Below are 18,458 nucleotides of genomic sequence, written 5' to 3'. Positions count from 1 at the left end.
GTCTCACAGTAAGCTGAAAAAATTATTTTCAAGCACAGCCACCAGTCTGTTAGCCATAGAGCTCATTAGCATAAGAGCCAAGGTCCAACATCGTTATTTAATCAAGTATCACTTGTGCTAAGATGTAAGGGAATATTATATCTTATATATGAGCCTTACTATGTTCATCTGAAATATTAAATTTTGTGTATGCTCTATTTTTAGTCCTATGTTATCTGTAAGAGAAAAGACTTTTTCCCCCAACTTTTATTTATGTCTGTTTTCTTCTCTTTTTGCAGTAAATTAGTCACTAATTTAATCATCTTCAAGATCCATATGCTCGCCCACACTATCTTTCATATGAGTACAATGAAATAAAAATTATTATTTGCTAAACTGGGGTATAATTAAACATTCTGAATTTCAATTATTTCAATTGATTACAGTGAGAGATCCATGGTTTCCTGAAATACAGTGAGATAATTTTTAATTTTAAATGTTTCAGAATTTTCTACACTTGTCTTCTATTTTAACTTCCAGCCTTTGGTAACAGGGTTTACTTACATCAAACCAGTAATACACTCCAGTGAAATGAAATAGGTTTTTTTGGTGTGTGGTGGGTTTTGGTGTTTTTTTTTTTTTTTCTTTTATTCCCTCTCCTATGGCCATATTGGCAAGTTTCACAGCTGAGTAGTATGACAAATACCATATGCTCACCTTCAGGCCATGGTGTTATTTGCTGGTAACTGCATTTCCTGCTGCTAGAGTTGCTCTGTGAAATTAAGAGTGACTATGACACTTTCCCTTTATTACCTTATGTCATCTTACATATATAGGCAACTTTCTAGAGTCATTACTCCATGAAATGGATAAAAATGTGTGTAGATTCATATTTTGGATTAGTAAAACATGAGCAACATTTGAATTCTCAACAGAAATGAAAAACATTCCAATCAGAAAGTTTCCTGCAAAAAATTCAATACCTTTCTGCCTTTATTCATTTACTTCAGCCTATATTGCTTATGCACCTAATAAAATGCTAGGCTAGAACTCCATTTCAGTGTGAAATGACTCAAGGGAATAGAGGAAATGTCCAAGTTCATGAACAATACGTGACAAAGCTATAGAGCAAGCACTTTGATTAGTTTATGTAGTGGCTTGTAACTTTGCTTTTGAATAAGAGGTTGTCAGGCTGAGGTAGCAGAAGAATTTGCTATGAATATTCATGCAAATATGGCCGTCCTCAGTCTAGCACAGTTTGATGGAGCTTTTCCTCTGCCTTGCCTTGATTAGTAGACTTTCTTAATGAGTTTATGCTCATTGTTGTTTAAAGTTTCCGAGAAAGAGAGCATGGAAGAACAACTGACCAAACCCTCATTCCCTGAAGACCAAAATAGCTGTCAGCAGGAGCTGAGAGTTCAATAGAAAGGCAAGATTGAGCCTCATATTTGCTAGTCTTTCGAGTCCCTTAGGATCACAGAAGAAGGGCTGACTAAATAAAAGGTTGAAGAATTTAAGGGATCCTTCTAGGCTGGTCCTGGGCCAAAGGGTTTCCTTCCTTGCTCCACTGCCACTAGAGAAGTTCCCCTCATCCTCCTCCATCCAGAGCTTTCTCTCCTCCTCTGACTGGGAAATCTTCCTCCGTGCTTCAGGCTGACTTTTCCTTCCCATGCTCATGTTCTTCATGAGTTCCTGCCACTCTCTGGTGTGCTCATCTGTGGACACGAAGTGGCTCTCTAGTTAGTAGCTGCACTGGAAGTTTACAAAATCGCTCTATTAGGCATGCGTTCTTCCAAGTTAGTAATGGTGTTAAGGCCATAAGGTGAAGGAAGAGAAAAAAAAGTAGAAAATTGACTTGCAAATTAGCAAAGGTGTTATTTCCTTAAGAAAAATGATTGGCAGGTTTAACGTAGGATCTTCCCAGGATTTTGCAGAAGTGAGGGTAGAGCACTAAAGTTTGGGTGTACTCTATATGCCTAAATAATATTAAATCGTTCAGTCTGCACTCACAAGGAGGATGCACAAGGTGTTCTTTCACCCAATGGGAGTTTCCTTTAGGAGGTTATGTCTGCTCTTCCCACAATGTGTAAGAAGAATTAAAACCAAAGAGCAGAACCCATAAAGGCCAAAACAAGAGTTACCTGGGAAGAAACTAGCACTAGAGAAATACAGTGCTTTAGCCATGTTTCCCTCCACAATCAGGGTTATTTTGGGCTAACTAGAGATGCCTTCACATCTGTGAGTCCTTTCCTGGAGTTAGCCTCCAAAGAAGCCAGGACAGCTCTTTCTCAAAATAATGAGATGTTTTTCTTCTGTGGAAATATCCAAGAATGAAAACCGGTCACTCAGAAGTACTTGTGGCACTGATAATTCCTTGGCTTTGTTTGCCTCTTTAGGTACTCCAGCATCCAATGAGATGCAGGAAAATTGTAGACAGAGAGGTTTCACTTGAAGAGGGGATTTCCTTGAAACTTAGGCACTTAAATTTGCAGCTGTAGACCTCAAAACCTCTGGTTTATCTGCTACATAGTTTTAGCAGAAAACTTTGTCAGAGTCTACGTATTGTTTCAGAGACTGTTCCAGATTTACTTATTTACATGCTAAGACTACCTTAGTCTTAACAGAAATACCCTGGGCCCCTGATTCTGTTACCAGACTCTGAAGAAATTTTCAGGGCTTGTCTAATGCATTTGATTAAATAAAAGCACACCTGGAAGAACAGGAGTGCTTATGCAGAGCAGGAAAACTCAGGAAAACTCCCTCTTTTTCCTCTCTATCTGCACTGCTCCAACAAGATTATTTTTTAAATCCAAGGACCCTCAAGCCTACGCCTCTTGATGAGAGCCTGCAAGTTACTCCAAGATGAGGGTATTCTTAGTTTTCAAGGAAAGTAACTAACATTCAAGTATTTAGAAATGGAGAAAATGAGTAATGACTTGTCTGCATACAATGTTCTTCAATGAGGATAATTAATGTTAATTTTATTGTGTGGCGTTGTCAAAAGCGAAAGACATTGCTTGATTTGTGTACTTCATGACCATTTGGTCCTTAGATTAAGGGCACAGATCAGGGCCTCGAACCTATGTTTCTTCCTTCCCTCTCTCCCAGACTTGTCTATGAGTATTTAGTTAGGACCATACTTTCTCATGCTGTCCCTCTCTGATCCATTTGCCTTTAAAGATGTAAAGGAGGTAGATGAGGTCTTTAAATGGAATTATTTTCCAGTGTTCATTTTTCACTACAGAAAACATTGGAAATAGCTGTTTTCCAGCTGATAAAACTGAAACCTTGTGAGACTGAGGTGTCAAAAGAAGAGATGTTAGATCAAGCTGCTATATTAAACAGTAGGGTATTTAAAAGAAAACTTGGCTGCTACTCCACTAAGCATTCTGTGGAAACACAAGAAAAAAATAGTTATATTGTTAAGAAAATACACTATGTAAGTTTTATGGCAGACCTTAGGGTAGCAAACTTCAGTTCTATCTCTAACAAAGGTTCCATCGTAAGCGCAAAAATAATAAACACATTTGTCTAGTGTCAATATTAAATAACAGGATGAAGTAATGATTGAAGGAAGTAATCAGAAACCAACAGGAAGATGAACATACCTTATACTCACAAATCTACATAGATGTTGTAAAAGAAAGTGATGGTTTCAATCTACTGTCAATTTATCATATATGGTGGCATAATCATGTCAAAAGTAAAATAATCTAAAATAATTTATTTGGACTTATAAAAAATACTTTTTCCAACTTTTCTGAAATGGGGGCTGTTAAGGAAATTACGTAATCACAAGATGAGAGAAGACTAGTTATGGAATGGCAAGACATAAGAAAGAAAGGAATACAAGTAAATACTCAGGTGCCGCGCTGGCAAAAGGCCAGGCAAGTCATGACTGCAGAGCTGCACTATGAATGCTGTCAAATACATTTCAGATGACAGAAGAGCTCACCTGAAGCGCAACAGAATGTGAAAAACACCTCACATAGGGACCTAACAAAGCTAGGTAAACTGGTAGTGGGATGACAGATGGAATATGTCAACAGAACTTTATCATGGACAATATTGCTAGTTTTAAAAAGAAAAAAACTCTTTGGCATGAGAAGGCCCTTAAAAAAATCACCACAATGTTCTTTATCTGCAGTGATGATCAAAGCGTGACTGGATGCCTAAATGAGAAATAATAATAAAGATAATACTAGTTTTTATGTGTAACATACTTTACTATAGATGTATAAGTTATCTTCAGGCATAATGTGTGAGTGCATGGGTAGGTCTGTGTAAGTACATCTGCGCACATGTGTGTACTGGCATAAAATATTCACCCATCTACAGAACTGAGTTTATAGAAGCACCAGTGTTTAATGAGATAGTCCTATGGTTCAGATTTTCTGTGCAATGTTGTGATTTTATACCTTTGAAGTGCCAATACTTCAGATATTCTGCATGTACACATATGCACACAGAAACATGCACGTGTATATTTCTGATATACATATAAAATATTTTCCCCTGTTTCGCTGCCTTTTATGACATTTTACTTGTTTATGGACTCCTTGCAGAAATTATTAGAAGCAATGAAAGGTTTCTGTAGGAATATAAACTGAATAGTCAGGGACAATTTGTTTCAGAAAGGAGATGAAGAAGCATATGAAAGGTATGTGAAGTCATGGTACAGAGGAGGGCAATCAGGTTCTGTGTTTAAGGAGATATTTGATAAAGCTGAAATTAAAAACCCTTGAAACATACAGAGGTACTCTTCCACTTATCAGTGAATTACTGACCCATAGAACTTACTGCCATATGATAACCAATGAGCCCAAGAGCTTAGCAAGATTCTCCCAGCAGTTGGACAGTTACATCAATAATAAAACCATTGAACTATATTAATGAGCAGACACAGAGACAATGAGGCTTAAAATTATATTTCTTGTAGCAGCAGGGCTTTCTACGGTGTTTCTTGAGTGTTTTGAGGCAACTGAAAATAAGTCTGGTAAGCATGGGCTTGATGGGTAATGGTATGATCTAGCAAGGCAGTTCCACAGATCCCAATTTCTTATGTTCCTATAAATAAAGGTGATCTCAGTAACCCTGATGACTGCATTTCCACTGTTCTTTGATAACAACAGGATATGTTATGCTCCAAAGAGTGATCTTTCATACTCCAGTAAACCTCAAAATCCATTGATCTAATGAGAATTAAAGCTTTTTCAGTGCCCTAGAGTGGAAGCTGGGCTCTGTGCAGGATAGTGTCTTACATGACAGGTAATGCTTAGAAATGATGGACTAAATTCAGGGTAGGCAGGAATTCCAAGTGGTGTTTTCATTGCCTTAAAACTGAAAATATTTCTGTTTGAGCAAAGAGTAGTTGCATGTCTATTTTGAATTTCTGAAATAAGTGTTGTATGATTTCTTTCAATGTATTTTTTTATTTAGCATGTCTATTGTTTAAGCTCAATTTTCATTCTCAAATAAAATCATATGCTCTGAAGTGTAATATTAAGTATAAAATATTAGACCGAGGCACAAATCTACAAAGGTCCTTTAGGTATCACATTTGCTGCTAATGCTCTACCAGGAACAGACTTTTTCCCCATAGATAAATAGAAAAATAATGTCTCTATTGTGACACATAGTCTTTTGTCATACTGGTTTTGAACACAATCATAAGTTTGCAAATGTTAAAAGCAGGCACTCACAAGCAAATGATCTCTACTTATTTCCTAATATCTGAGTATGAAAATAAATCAAATCTCTTGAAGTGTCTAACATGCTCAGGAACTGCAGCTGCGAAATTGGAGGCCAAGTCTACTCTGGCTAGTCAGACCTATATATTTTTTTTGCTCTGATTTTGCATGTTAAAGCTGTAAGCCTAGCTGGCTGAGTTAGGGATGGTTACCTCTGCTCAGCACATCTTATTAAGTGACTAGATGTTCCTTTGGCTGGTCAGGATGGAGACTGACAGTGCCTGCCTTCTAGGTGTGCCTTCCTCAGGGTCACGTACTCGTGCCAGGGACAGCTTCCATTCTGGTACCGGGGGCTGGTGAGGGAAGTGCTTAGAAGAGGACAAGCGGCTTTGGTGATGCCATGGGCTATGCTTGTATGCTGGGGTTGGTGACTTTTCTTTCCTCTTCTATTATTGAACTTACTGGACAATTTTGGATGTAGCTGCCTAAAGACTCACAGCTGGTGAAAATCAGTGGCCTATTAGAAGAGAAAGATCTTGCAAGTATCCTCATCTAACAAAAACCTTCCAGTATTTATGGTGTTGGTTGGTTGGTTGTTGTGTTGTGGTTGGTTTTTGTTTGTTTGTTTGTTTTATACTTTTAAAATGATTATTATTTATTTTTTTTCCCATTTCTGTAGGGAATAGGCAATCCGCTCAGGGAGAACTAAAATTGGAGCTTAAGTTTAGACACTAAAGTCAATCAGCTACACATCATGAATCCATAAGAAAGTAGGTTGCATTTGCTCACTGGTCATGTCACTTTCTTTTTTCCTTTTCATTTTTTTTCAGTCCATGGTTTGAATATAAGAGGTGAAGAGCAGCTTTATCTTATTCCGCTCAGAAATATTTTGACTAGATTGCTGAGAAAGGGAGCCAGAATAGCTTTATGTTCTTTGTACTCATTCCCTTGGTGTTCGTGTATTATTATTATTTTTTTTCTTTTTTAAACTAATGTGTCATATTTGATGTCAGGGACATCTTCTCTACCTGCATCTTTGCATTCTTCTTACTGCCCCTATTGCCCCAGCCCTACCAGATGCTGCTACCTTCTCTTATGCTGCTGCCAAGTACCAGAAAAGAAGCTCTGAAATGTTTTGGGCATATTTGATCCCATTCAGCAGCATGTTCACCTCCTCCCTACATCTCTCCTCAAGTTCATTTGACAAAGGTGGCACTGATACCTTTGCATCCCGACCTCACAACAGTAACTGAGGAAAGCCCAGAGTGATCAAATGATTTGGTAGCTTTGAGCCCAAGTTCTTGCTGATACATGCAAAGCTAGAGTAAGGAGATCCTCATTCCCACCCATGTCCTCCTGGGCACAATAAGCAGAGCCTTTCCTGTTAACAGCTCCTGATTTTAACAACTTTGAATGGATCAGATCCCAAGAACAACTGTGCAGTTCATTCACACAATGTTTAGTTTTCTTTCTTAACTGAAAAAAGCTGCTTTTGTATAGCGCAGGGTTTAGTTTTAAAAGGTTCATGTAATTCCTGAATTGTAGTTCCCAACATGCTGTGGAGCAGCTTTACTGCAATCACCGGAGATTGTCCCAGAGGAAGAGCAGGGTAAGCTCCCCCAGTGTAGTACACAGAAAACAGCACATTCATTCATTTTTGTTCTTTTTGCCTTACTTATTCTGGGCCATAGCAATAAGGTCCAAGAAGTCCAAAAGCATCCCTGTAAAACCTGTTGCCAGAAAGATTAAATCAGTCACTCAGTGGCTGCTCTATTCAGGTACATTAAGGCATTGAAGTGAGAACCATGTTAATTTGCTCTGTATTTGTGTGAGAACTACTTTATATTCACTAGGGGATCCTCAACATTGTGTTATTTTAGGTTTCTGCATTTGAATCTATATCTTAATATTGCTTTAGATTTTTGTTTCTAATCCTGGAAGTGTGCTAATTGATATGCTACTTGCCTTTTTGTTGACTGTTTTGATCAAGAATCAGCAGTAGATGTTTATATTTCAGACTGAAAGGGAATTATTACTCTCTCTGTTACCGTAAAATTTATTTTTACCTTTTTTTTTTCCTCTTCTCCCAGCAGCAGTAAGCTCTTGAAAATGGCCCTTGTTGTTCACCATCAAAATAACACACTGCTTACACTGGTGGTTATTCATCACAGGCTATCATTTAAGTATTACTTGGAATGTGAGCCAGGTGGTTCTATTTCATGTAGGTGTTCAGATTTTTTCCCCCCTTGTACGAGTAAATAAACAGTTTCAGGAAAACACTCTGAATTCTTAATTTCTAGTGTGCCAGCCTCAGAGAGGCTTTTGCAGCCTCTGAGTAGAGCAAGCTGGATAAGCGGCAGGCGAGGTTCTTCTCCTCCCAAAGGAGAGCAGCTCTGTGGCAGCCCGATATGTGTGTCCACAGAGAGCCCTCTGGAGCGTATGACCTTCTTTCTTTCAAAAGTATGCTCACGGGGAAATAAAATAAGGCTTGTCTAGAGTGTTTGCAGAACCAGCAATGTTGATTTCTTCTTCAGTGGTCATCAGCTCTGCTGGGGTTGATATCTGGAGTTGCTACCACACCACTGTTAGTACTGGAAGCAGAGGTTACAGTGCCATACACCAAAAGGCGAAAAGACTTATTTTGGCTTGCTTGGGTCTGTGAATGTTCTCTTCTTGCAACTTTCCCCCATCTTTCTTAATGTGTGTGCTAATTACTATTGTATGCTGCAGTAAATATGACTTACTCTTCTTCCTAAGGGTGATTTGTAATTCATAGAAGGTTGGGAACAGCTGGAAGGCAAGGCAGTGATCCTGAAATTTTCTGGGACTAAAGTCAATGACGTTTTTATGGTCACCTAAGTTTCCTGGGAGTATTTTGTATTACGTTAAGTGGCTGTTACGCACTGATCAGCATGCCTAATGAGCATAGTCACTTCCTTCTGATAAATTATGGGAACAAATTTGAATGCTCAGTAACATATATAAATTAACCCTGTGTGAACATTGCAAAGAATTCTGCAGGTTATAAAAGTATCAGTGTGGCTTACACTACTGTTTGGATCTGTGTTTATCATTTGTCAGAAGGAGATCAGTCTAAATGAAAATAAATAAATTACTTCTTTCTAATATGAGAAATGGGAATAATACAAAACTGATTTAAATGCCCATACCCATGGGCAGTTTCTTTCCTGTCAGGAATATTATTGAGAAGATATGGAGAGAACTGTACAAGTCAGTATACTAGTGAGAGGAGAGGTGGGGAAAGCCCTCTGTGCCAGAGGCAAACTGAGCCAAGTGCGAGTGTCACCTTGCTTCATTTCAGAGGAGGCTGAGGTCCCTGGGAACGGCGAGCTGCTCATGGCTACCGCTTCTGTTTGCTTCTTCAATACAATCCCATTTTTCTGTAGCAACATCCACATTACACTATTGTGTTATTTATCGTTACCATAAGCTGAGATACAGTCTCTTCTGGGTGAAGGAATATTTTTCTTCTAGGAAAACTCAGCAGGTAAGAGGTTTTTAATCATAATATGCAAAATAAGTCAAGAGGAGTCATTTTAAAAAGTAGCTTTTGATCCAGTATAGCTTTTTCCCAGTAGGTTTGATCAGATAACTGGTTGCATTAATTGGTACTCGGTGTAGGAAGAGATGCTAAATACTTCTGCCTGTCAATTCACCCAGATGTAGAGAATAATCCAAAAAAGCTCATGCAGTAACTGACAGCAATGAATTCTGAAACAGCTAACAATCATGAATAATTCAGCAAGGTAAAAAAATATCATGGTTGAGAGGTGGTTCACAGTGTGTTCTACTAACACCTTCTGTAAATGTAAAATATTGTTCATAAATGGAACTTTTCCTATGAGTTTCACTAACTTAGACAGTAAACTATGAAGGTAAGCTTACAAAAGAGCAGTATCACATCTGAAACATTTAAATATAAAAAACTGGGACCTGGGAAAGAAGTTCTACTAAAATGACATGTCTGTAATTGAAAAACAAATATTATTTCTTTGCTGACTGTATGCCTAGCAGAGACAGATTTCCACAGATTAGGATGTAGACATATTAAATAAGATGCTGCTGCACAGGCTACCTCATTTTACACAAAAGCAACTGAGGTCCAGTAGAAACGGTCCGAATTACTCCAATGGACTCTCATGAGGAAATATTTTCACATTGCCTATCTTAAGTATGTAATCTGGTAATGTAGATGATGCCCTGATATTTAGATCAGCACATTGTTCTCTCTTGTTTGGTCGCAGTTTTCTAGAATGACTATTTCTGCCTGTATGTATTTCCTTTCTTGCCTTTGTCAGCTTAACATGAGACTGCAAGAATAATAGTACTGGCTGTTGCCAAATGTTCCCTAACAATGCCCAGGAACAGAAAAATAAGAGTAGAAAATAAGAGCAGAAAATTAGATTATTTGAGGCACATTGTGCTATTTCTCCAAGGTTATCTCTCAGCCACTGACAATTTACAACTCAAAGAGAGCTCAGAGGCAGTGGCTCTCAATGGGTGTCTCTTCCTTAACTTACCCATCTGTACCAGGAATCCCTGTCACCCCCCTGTCAGAATCAGTTGCACAGTTTACTGTGAAAACTATCGTTTTACTCCTATAGTATTTCTGTACTTTTGACCTGGTTTATTGTCTTCCCCCCCCCACCCCGCGAACAATGTGAAGGCCTTCCTTATCCTGTGGTTGCTTAGTTTCCTTAGGAACTGTCAATAACTGAAGTGGCCAGGAGCCAGTTCAAAGCCTAACAAGCTCTACTGGGGTGTTTTCTGACTTTTTCAGGAGTTTGTGAAGCAAGACTCCCATCTCAAAGTTCATGCTGACTCTTCCTTGATGGCCCAAAATTATTTACGCATCTCTTGTTCTGTTCTTTATCATAACATATAGGTAGTTTAACCAGAAAAGTAGTTTAGCTTTTTGCACTGGGTGCCTTGACTTCCTACAGATTTTTTATATATATATATATATATATATATATATATTTTAATAGATGATACCTTTGCCACCTTCCAGTCCATAGGGTCATCAAGGAACTGTGTTGGACTGTCGCGTAATATTACAATATCCGTTTCCTAGATGGTAACCTTCACTATATTAGAAAAGGAGAAGTGTCAGATTGTTATGTGCTGCACGCTATAAGAAGAAAGTGAATAAGCAGACCAACTTTTAAAAAGAAAGATAAGCACACAGAATAGTGAACTGAGCACAGTAGCGTGCACCAAGCCACTGTGATGCAGCAACATTCATAAAGGGCAGCCTTCTGGAATGAGCAGTCTTGGGTTTGATTTTTGCACACACAGGCCATACTCAGAGTCTATGCACTGTTATCTAAAGCTATGTCTGCACTGACAAATGAAAGAGAACCTAGTTTCAAAGCCAGCCCAATCAACAGGGACTGAGTTTATGTGTGTTCTGTGCAGCAGCAGCCTCCACAGATCAGAGCTGTCTTGCAGGCGGCTGTTAGGAGTGATCCAGGCCAGAGCCAGGGACTCAGAGAACAATTAAGCTGTGTGGACAGTCAGGAATCAAGCTTGCTCCCTGGCCTTGTTTTGTTTAGGAGTATAGAGGCACTCAGTGTGATCCTTCTAACAAGCAGGAACAGCTTGTAAAAGGATAAGAGAAACGGAATGATTTCTGAGTAAGTAATCTGATCTAGGAGATGATGTAAACCACTAGCAGAGGCACTTTCATGCAGCATGATATCATTAATGTTATGTAAGAGCCGAAAGCATTCGCAAAAGGCTGGTATACTTGTATCGGGACACGGATCATGCTCTTACTGACGTCTAGCATTCTTTTACTCGTGAAGCTGGGGCCACTTGAGAAGCTCAGTCTGATTAAATTGTATTTAGGCTTTAATATTTCGATGTCAAGTGAGCTGAAAAGGCTCTCCTGATGAGCCCCTAATGAAAAAAATCAACAAATCTTAATTTTGGAAGGAAAGACTGCACAGATCTTTTTGAGATGACTCCATGCCACAGAGTTAGATCTGAAATGAGACCTAGGTAAAAAATCAAATGAAGATGTGTAGGAGTGTTTCTGCTTAATTGACTGGTCTAAAAAGTAGATATTGCTTTTGGTGGCTGAGAGCTGTAACGATGAGTGTGGTACAGAGGAGGGAGGTGGTGGTGTGAGTGCCCTTCAGGCCAGCAGTCCAGATGCTGAAATAATCTGTGGTTAATGTTCACTGCTTTGCAGGCTGAGGTTTCATTCCATAGCTTTTTCCTGAAGGTTAATTAAAGGACATGTTCTCATAACGCAGTTCCTATTTCATGGTACAATATCTTCACCATTCCCGGTTGAAATAGTAAGCATTAGCTGCTTAATACCAGCAAATATGCCTGTGAAGAGTAGCCTCCAAACGCATAGTAGACATGCCTCGTTAACCAAATGAAGTATTTCACAGATATATAAAAGCATATGATTGACACATAGTGTGCAGTCAAGGGAAATATTATCCTGTGAAGCTTTCAGCAATGTGACACTGAACACCGCATTGTGCAAAGTTCAAGTAATAGAAATAATGGGCTTCATTAGAATAATCCAGAGTACACTGATCCATCACTGATGAAAACCCAGCTCAACACTAGCTAGAATAAATGGTGGTTATTTTGTTTCTTTCCCAGTACTGAAGCATTTTGTCTTTTAAGCCTCAGAGTGTGGTCTCTGTAACCTAAGAGACATAAGGTATTACCTCAGAAAATCTGTGGCTTGCACTGCCTAGGAAATCCCTCTTGGCTCTTGGCCTCTCTTACAATCACCCCAAGAGAACTTTCCTCCACACCATGCCCCTGGAGCATGGTGGTGGCCCATTGCTCTGTAGAGAAGTAGCCAAAGCACTGCTAACCCAGCAGGACACAGGTCACTGCCCTGGAGCAAAAGAGCTGGGCAGGGAACTGAGGCAGTGAAAGGTGCTGCTTACCTGGTTAGAAATCAGCGCCCATTTGATAATGGTAGCCAATATTATTATTTACTGTCAGTCATAATTTCTTTGGCAGCGCGATAACTGGTGCACTTTTTGGCTTTTTTATTTGTACCCCAATCTTTTTTTGAGACCCTTAAGTCTGAGAGTGTCAAGGATATATATTTTTTTGAATTTTAATATATGCTTACATTCCTTTCTGAACCTAAGTAAGTGAGAGCTGCGTAAGTCAAAGGGAATGCAACCTGATAGGATATGTAGGACAGTGTTTATCTCAATGTCATTTTCAATCAATGGAACAACACTTTCCTTTCAGGGAGACAGAGAATCTGTTATTTTGGATAGCAACAAATTTAGGCAAATGGAAACTGCAAATACTCTTCTGCAGATTCAGGTATCTTCAAGACACAGGCTAAGATTGTTTTCATGAATAGTATTTTAAATCAGGTGCAGTGGTTAGCTGCAAAATACCTCTTGGGTACTTTAATTTCATTTGTTTCAGAACACAAATCAGGTATATTTTGCTAATCCTCTAAAATTCAGCTGTATTATCTTCTTCCATTAGCCTCTCTAAAGTGCATTTTTACTCTTATATTTTAAAGAGGATTAATCTTTCCTAATATAAATCACAATAGTCTCTTTAGTTATGGTACATCTTAAGATTTACACAGCTTAAACTGTTTAAATATTGGTTTAGGTTAGCTAAATTATTCTATTAGACCTGTTCAGAGAGTAAGACCAACATTAGGATTATTTTACTGTTTGATATATTGGATACAGATCTTGTTGGAGACCTTGTTCTTTCTTAGTTACTGTCCAACATCTCAAAAAGTCCTTATCTTTTTCTTAACATTAAAGAACAACTAGGGATGAATGTAAAATGATAGGAAATCATTATGTTTTTATAGAATTTTATTTGAAAAAAATCCACAGTAGATGGACTCTCTGTATGTCACCGATACCTGGAAATGCTAGAGAGCCCTATTCTGCCGTCTAAGAACCTAAGCATGAGCTGCTACTTGAGCGTATCTGAAATCCTTAGATTTCTTTCCTCCATGCTGTCATTCTGCTACAGACATTTATCTACAGTTTTTTTTCTCATCTGATTTGAAATACATGGAACACTCTTACTTCCAGAAAAGACTATTACGGTCACTCCGCAGAAACTATTCTCTTTTGCAAAATGCAATTGGGCTTGATCTGTGAAATCCTCAGCAGAGGTGTCCTCTATTTCACATGTGACCTGTTTGCTCTGACTCACAACTTCCACTCAGACCGAACTGCAGAGATTTGGCACAGAAAACAGCAAGGAGACCTGGTGTTGTTTGGGGCAAAATGAGGACATGCATGTTTTTCTTCACTTGGAGATTTTAAAGTCATTGCAAGTGGCTTATGTATAATTCCTTGGGTTTATTTTAAAAGTTGGGTTTAATAGGTGGGTGGGGTTACAGCAAGCATGAGGAATCTAGTCAGAGCTTTACCACTGATTTTCTTGTTGATCTCTTAATAGTCACATACTGATCTCTTAAAAGTCATGTACCAGGACTTTTAGAAAGGGCTTGGAATTTGAGGTTTCCCAGTTTAGAGTCCCACTCCTGATTTTCTTTTTTTATTTACTTTTCATTCATTTAGGAGGAACATTTAAAAACATTGCCTGTTTTAGGTGGAAACCCAAACTGATTCCTTTGAAACAAGTCAAGCACATCTTAGCCCAGGCTCTTGCTGTAAGAAGGCTTTTTAGAAATTCCCTTTTTGTTGTTTACTTATCCATATTACAGAGACAGAAATGCTAATCATGATTCTTTCGCATTTCCTTTAAGGACATTTAGCTCTGCTTCGTCTGAAATTGCTGCGAAGCTGTGAAAGCTAAAAATCACATGTTCCTATCTTTTGAGCCTACAGTCAAGCGTTTGTGCATTGATTTGCATTTTGAACCCATGCATGTTTGAAACTGTTTCTCAGTGCACTGAGAGGGGAGGCAGATATGAGAGGTATCTTAAGGACAGCTTCACTGTGTGCCCATTGGGTGCTTTTGCAGTGAGATTGATCATGAGCACCCGTTTGACTACACTTTGCTGGCAGGAGAAGGGGAAGGAAGAACACCACACACCCTTCATCTCATGTATTGCAGCCTAAAGAGAGTGGCTTCAGCATTTCACTATGGGTGTGTTAATTCCCAAATTCAGCTAACCCTTAGATGGAGGTGGAGATCGGCTGTTTTGGTGGGAAGGACTTAACCTGTAAAGCCTACACAACACAAAAGTGGAAACTCAAGACTGGGATTTGAGGTTTGAAGTAAAATTTAGAAAGTACCAAGGAATACAGGTTATTTGGGGTCCTTGGAGGGACATGCTTGAGGAAGACAAAGGTACCTGAAGGCAAAAGCAACAAGCACAAGTGGCCTGAAAGATCACAGAATCACAGAATGGCTGGGATTGGAAGGGATCTCTGGAGATCATCTAGTCCAACTCACCTGCTAATACAGGTATACCTAGAGTAGATTGCGCAGGAATGTGTCCAGGTGGTTCTTGAATGTCTCCAGAGAAGGAGACTCCACAACCCCTCTGGGCAGCCTGTTCCAGGGCTCTGACACCTTCAAAGAAGTTTATCCTCATGTTCAGATGGAACCTCCTGTGCTTTGGTCTCTGTCTGTTTCCGCTCATCCTATCATTGGGCACTACTGAAGGGAATCTGGTCCCATCCTCTTGACATCCACCCTTGAGATATTTATAAACATTGATGAGATTCCCCCTCAGCCTTCTCTTCTCTAGGCTGAACAGACCCAGGCCTCTCAGTTTCTCTTCATAAGAAAGGTGCTCTAGGCCCCTAATCATCTTCATAGACCACTGCTGGACTCTCTCCAGTAATTCGTTGTCCTTCTTAAACTGGGGAACCAGAACTGGATGCAGTACTCCAGATGCAGTCTCACCTGGACAGAATAGAGGGGGAGGAGAATCTCTCTTGATCTGCTGGTCTAACTCTTCCTAATTGTACCCCAGGATACCATTTGCCTTCTTGGCCACAAGGACATGTTGTTGACTGATGGTCAATCTGTTGTCGACCAGAACTCCGAAGTCCTTCTCTGCAGTGCTGCTTTCCAGCAGGTCCGCCCCTAACCTGTACTGGTGCTTGGGGTTGTTCCTCCGCAGGTGTAGGATCCTATACTTGCCCTTGTTATACTTTGTCAGGTTCTTCTCTGCCCAGTCCTTCAGCCTGTCCAGGTCTTGCTGAATGGCAGCACAGCCTTCTGACGTGTCAGCCCTTCCTCCCAGCTTGGTATCATCAGCAAACTTGCTGACAGTGCACTCAGTCTCTTCATCCAGGTCATTGATGAACAGGTTGAACAGGATTGGATCTAACACTGACCCCCAGGGAACCCCACTAACTATGATGATACATAACTGTTCGTGATGGGTATTTTACACTTGTGTTGTCTCCTACTACCTACACTCAGTGAGATGCTCTGGATTAGCTTAACTGCCTGTCTGCAGGACAGCTCTGGTGACTAGATAAGCAAATCTGCCCTGCCTCTGAGACTTCCCAGCAGTCCCTTCAAAAAGACTCATTTTATGTAATTCAGATTCTGGTTTAATGCAATTCATGTGTGAATATGTTTGTGTGGGGATGTAAAATCAGACACAAATTACTGAGTTCAATTGGTTTCCACCATAGAAGAAGGTGTGAGGAAGCAGGGTGTGAGGAAAAAGGAGCTATATTTAGAGTACAGTATTACATCACTATATAAAGTCATGAATTAGAACAACTGAGATATCTAGAATATTTTTGAGAGGTTTATTGTTTTTGTTTTGTTTGGTTTTTTGTTAACTGTGACAGGCAGAAAACAGAAAGCAGGTGATTTGAGATAATTGAATTAAAACGTATCTTGCAAAAGTCAGTAGCAACCTATTTAAATGTTGTAGTAGCTCTTGATGTTGAAAGATATAATCCCTGTTGGACAGCTTTGATTAGTCTTATAGCAAAACTGAGTTTTGTTTTAATGAAAGGTAAAATATTAAATATTTATCTAACAGTATGTTTTCATTTAATGGGTAAACATGATAGATAATATTTAAAGAAGTATTACATAATTATCTCCTTTCTTGTAAACAGTTGCTGAATGGTGTGGTTCACTAATGCAATATTTAATGGGGTTTAACATAACTTCTAATTTGAGTGGAGGTTTTTTCTTCACTTACTTCCCAGACACATATTTTCTGGAGATTTAGTATATTAGTATGTATCTGCTGTGTATCCATGAAAGAAGACCAGGTGAAGCAAGCACACTTTCGAACTAAAAATAGTTCGTGATTATCTGTAGGATTATGTTTCATGCTCTGGATTCATCCTTTACTTGTCTCCCACAAAAATTCTTGTGTCTTTTTCTTTACAATGTATATTTTGCTACATTTGAGGAGCAGACATGTAAACGTTAGAGATATTTCAAATCCAAACCTTTTATGTGAGGACACAGATACCTTGCATCTGAGTCTCTCCCCACTCCCTGTCTTCTCTTTTTTTCCTGGGAAGTCAGCATAGAAATTGTAGGAGAGGTATGATGCCCTTGTGGTGACCAAGTTAATTCTTGAATTCACTTGGTGCAATACTGCATGTTACACAATTTGTTACAGGCTCAGAGTATTGTGTTTGGGTCAGTACAAAAGGCTGTACCAACTGGACTTCTGAGACAAGGACAAAATGGCCACCCGTAGGGAATGGCGTTCCTTATTTTTAGGGAACAGAGCATGTTGGCTGCCTGCGTCGCTGGTAAGTCAACATTTACAAACTGTATTCTGGTCTGACCGGTAAGTATTATGCATGTATCATAAAACTAACAGGACTTCCATCCTACTGAAATATTTGTTTTCTCCTGTGCTTCAGCATAACTGTGTTTATTCCAGTGTTCATTAAATTGGCTGTTGTTGAAACGGATGCTCACTAAGCACAACGAATTCATCATCCCCTTTCCAAGTAGGAAGCTGTGTGCTGTTCACTGCACACTCTTAAATCCATGCTGTTTCTTCACAGCTTCATGGAGATGTGGAGTCCCACCAGGACCAACTCCTAATGACCGCTTAACAAGTGAAGAACCTGGAGCTTGATGCCACCTCCTATCATGAACCTGCTGTGTATCTCTTGGAAAGTCTTAAGTCACTGCAATGCATTCCATGGATTCCTGTTAATTTCTTTAGTTAGTTATCTCCCACAACCTGTCAGTCATGGTTAATGATATCGTAGATGCCAGGGAAAATGGATATCTGTCCTCAGAAAGCCATCATTAATCCATCAAATCCACCGAAGTGTCTTTCCTCTGCATTCTGCTCTGAATCTATATTACACCAGGCTCAGGAAACCTATTGTACCTGGGTGAATATGGAAATAGATTTTCCCTAGACTTTTATAATTTCACTGAGAAAATTACAAGCATAAATAAATTAGCCACTTTTTTTTTTTTAAAGTTTGTGGAAAAATTCAAATTTGAGAAAAAAGGACAGGGGTAAAGGTGGGCCATGGATTTTTTTTGTATGTATGTTTTAGTAGAAATAATTTTAGCCCAGACAGATCAGTAGATCACATTACTCTGTAAGCAACCAAAATGGCCAAGAAGTAAACTCTAGGACACTGTTGTTAGAACAGCTATTTTTTCCAATACCTTGCTGGGTGTGAGTGAGAGGGGAGGGAATTGTGCATTGGTTGGACCTGGAGGAATTCTCTAATAAGCAGGTGAGTGTCACAGTACATTAAGTACAGTGAAATGGCATGATACTCTCCCTTACTCTTAATAAATAATCATTAATAACTGATCAGTTAATTCACGTGCTGATGCCATATTGAGGAATCCAAGATGGTT

Source organism: Patagioenas fasciata, chromosome 1 (genome assembly GCF_037038585.1).
Source record: "Patagioenas fasciata isolate bPatFas1 chromosome 1, bPatFas1.hap1, whole genome shotgun sequence".
NCBI classification, from domain to species: Eukaryota; Metazoa; Chordata; class Aves; order Columbiformes; family Columbidae; genus Patagioenas; species Patagioenas fasciata.
Note: the sequence above shows the minus strand (reverse complement) of the source record.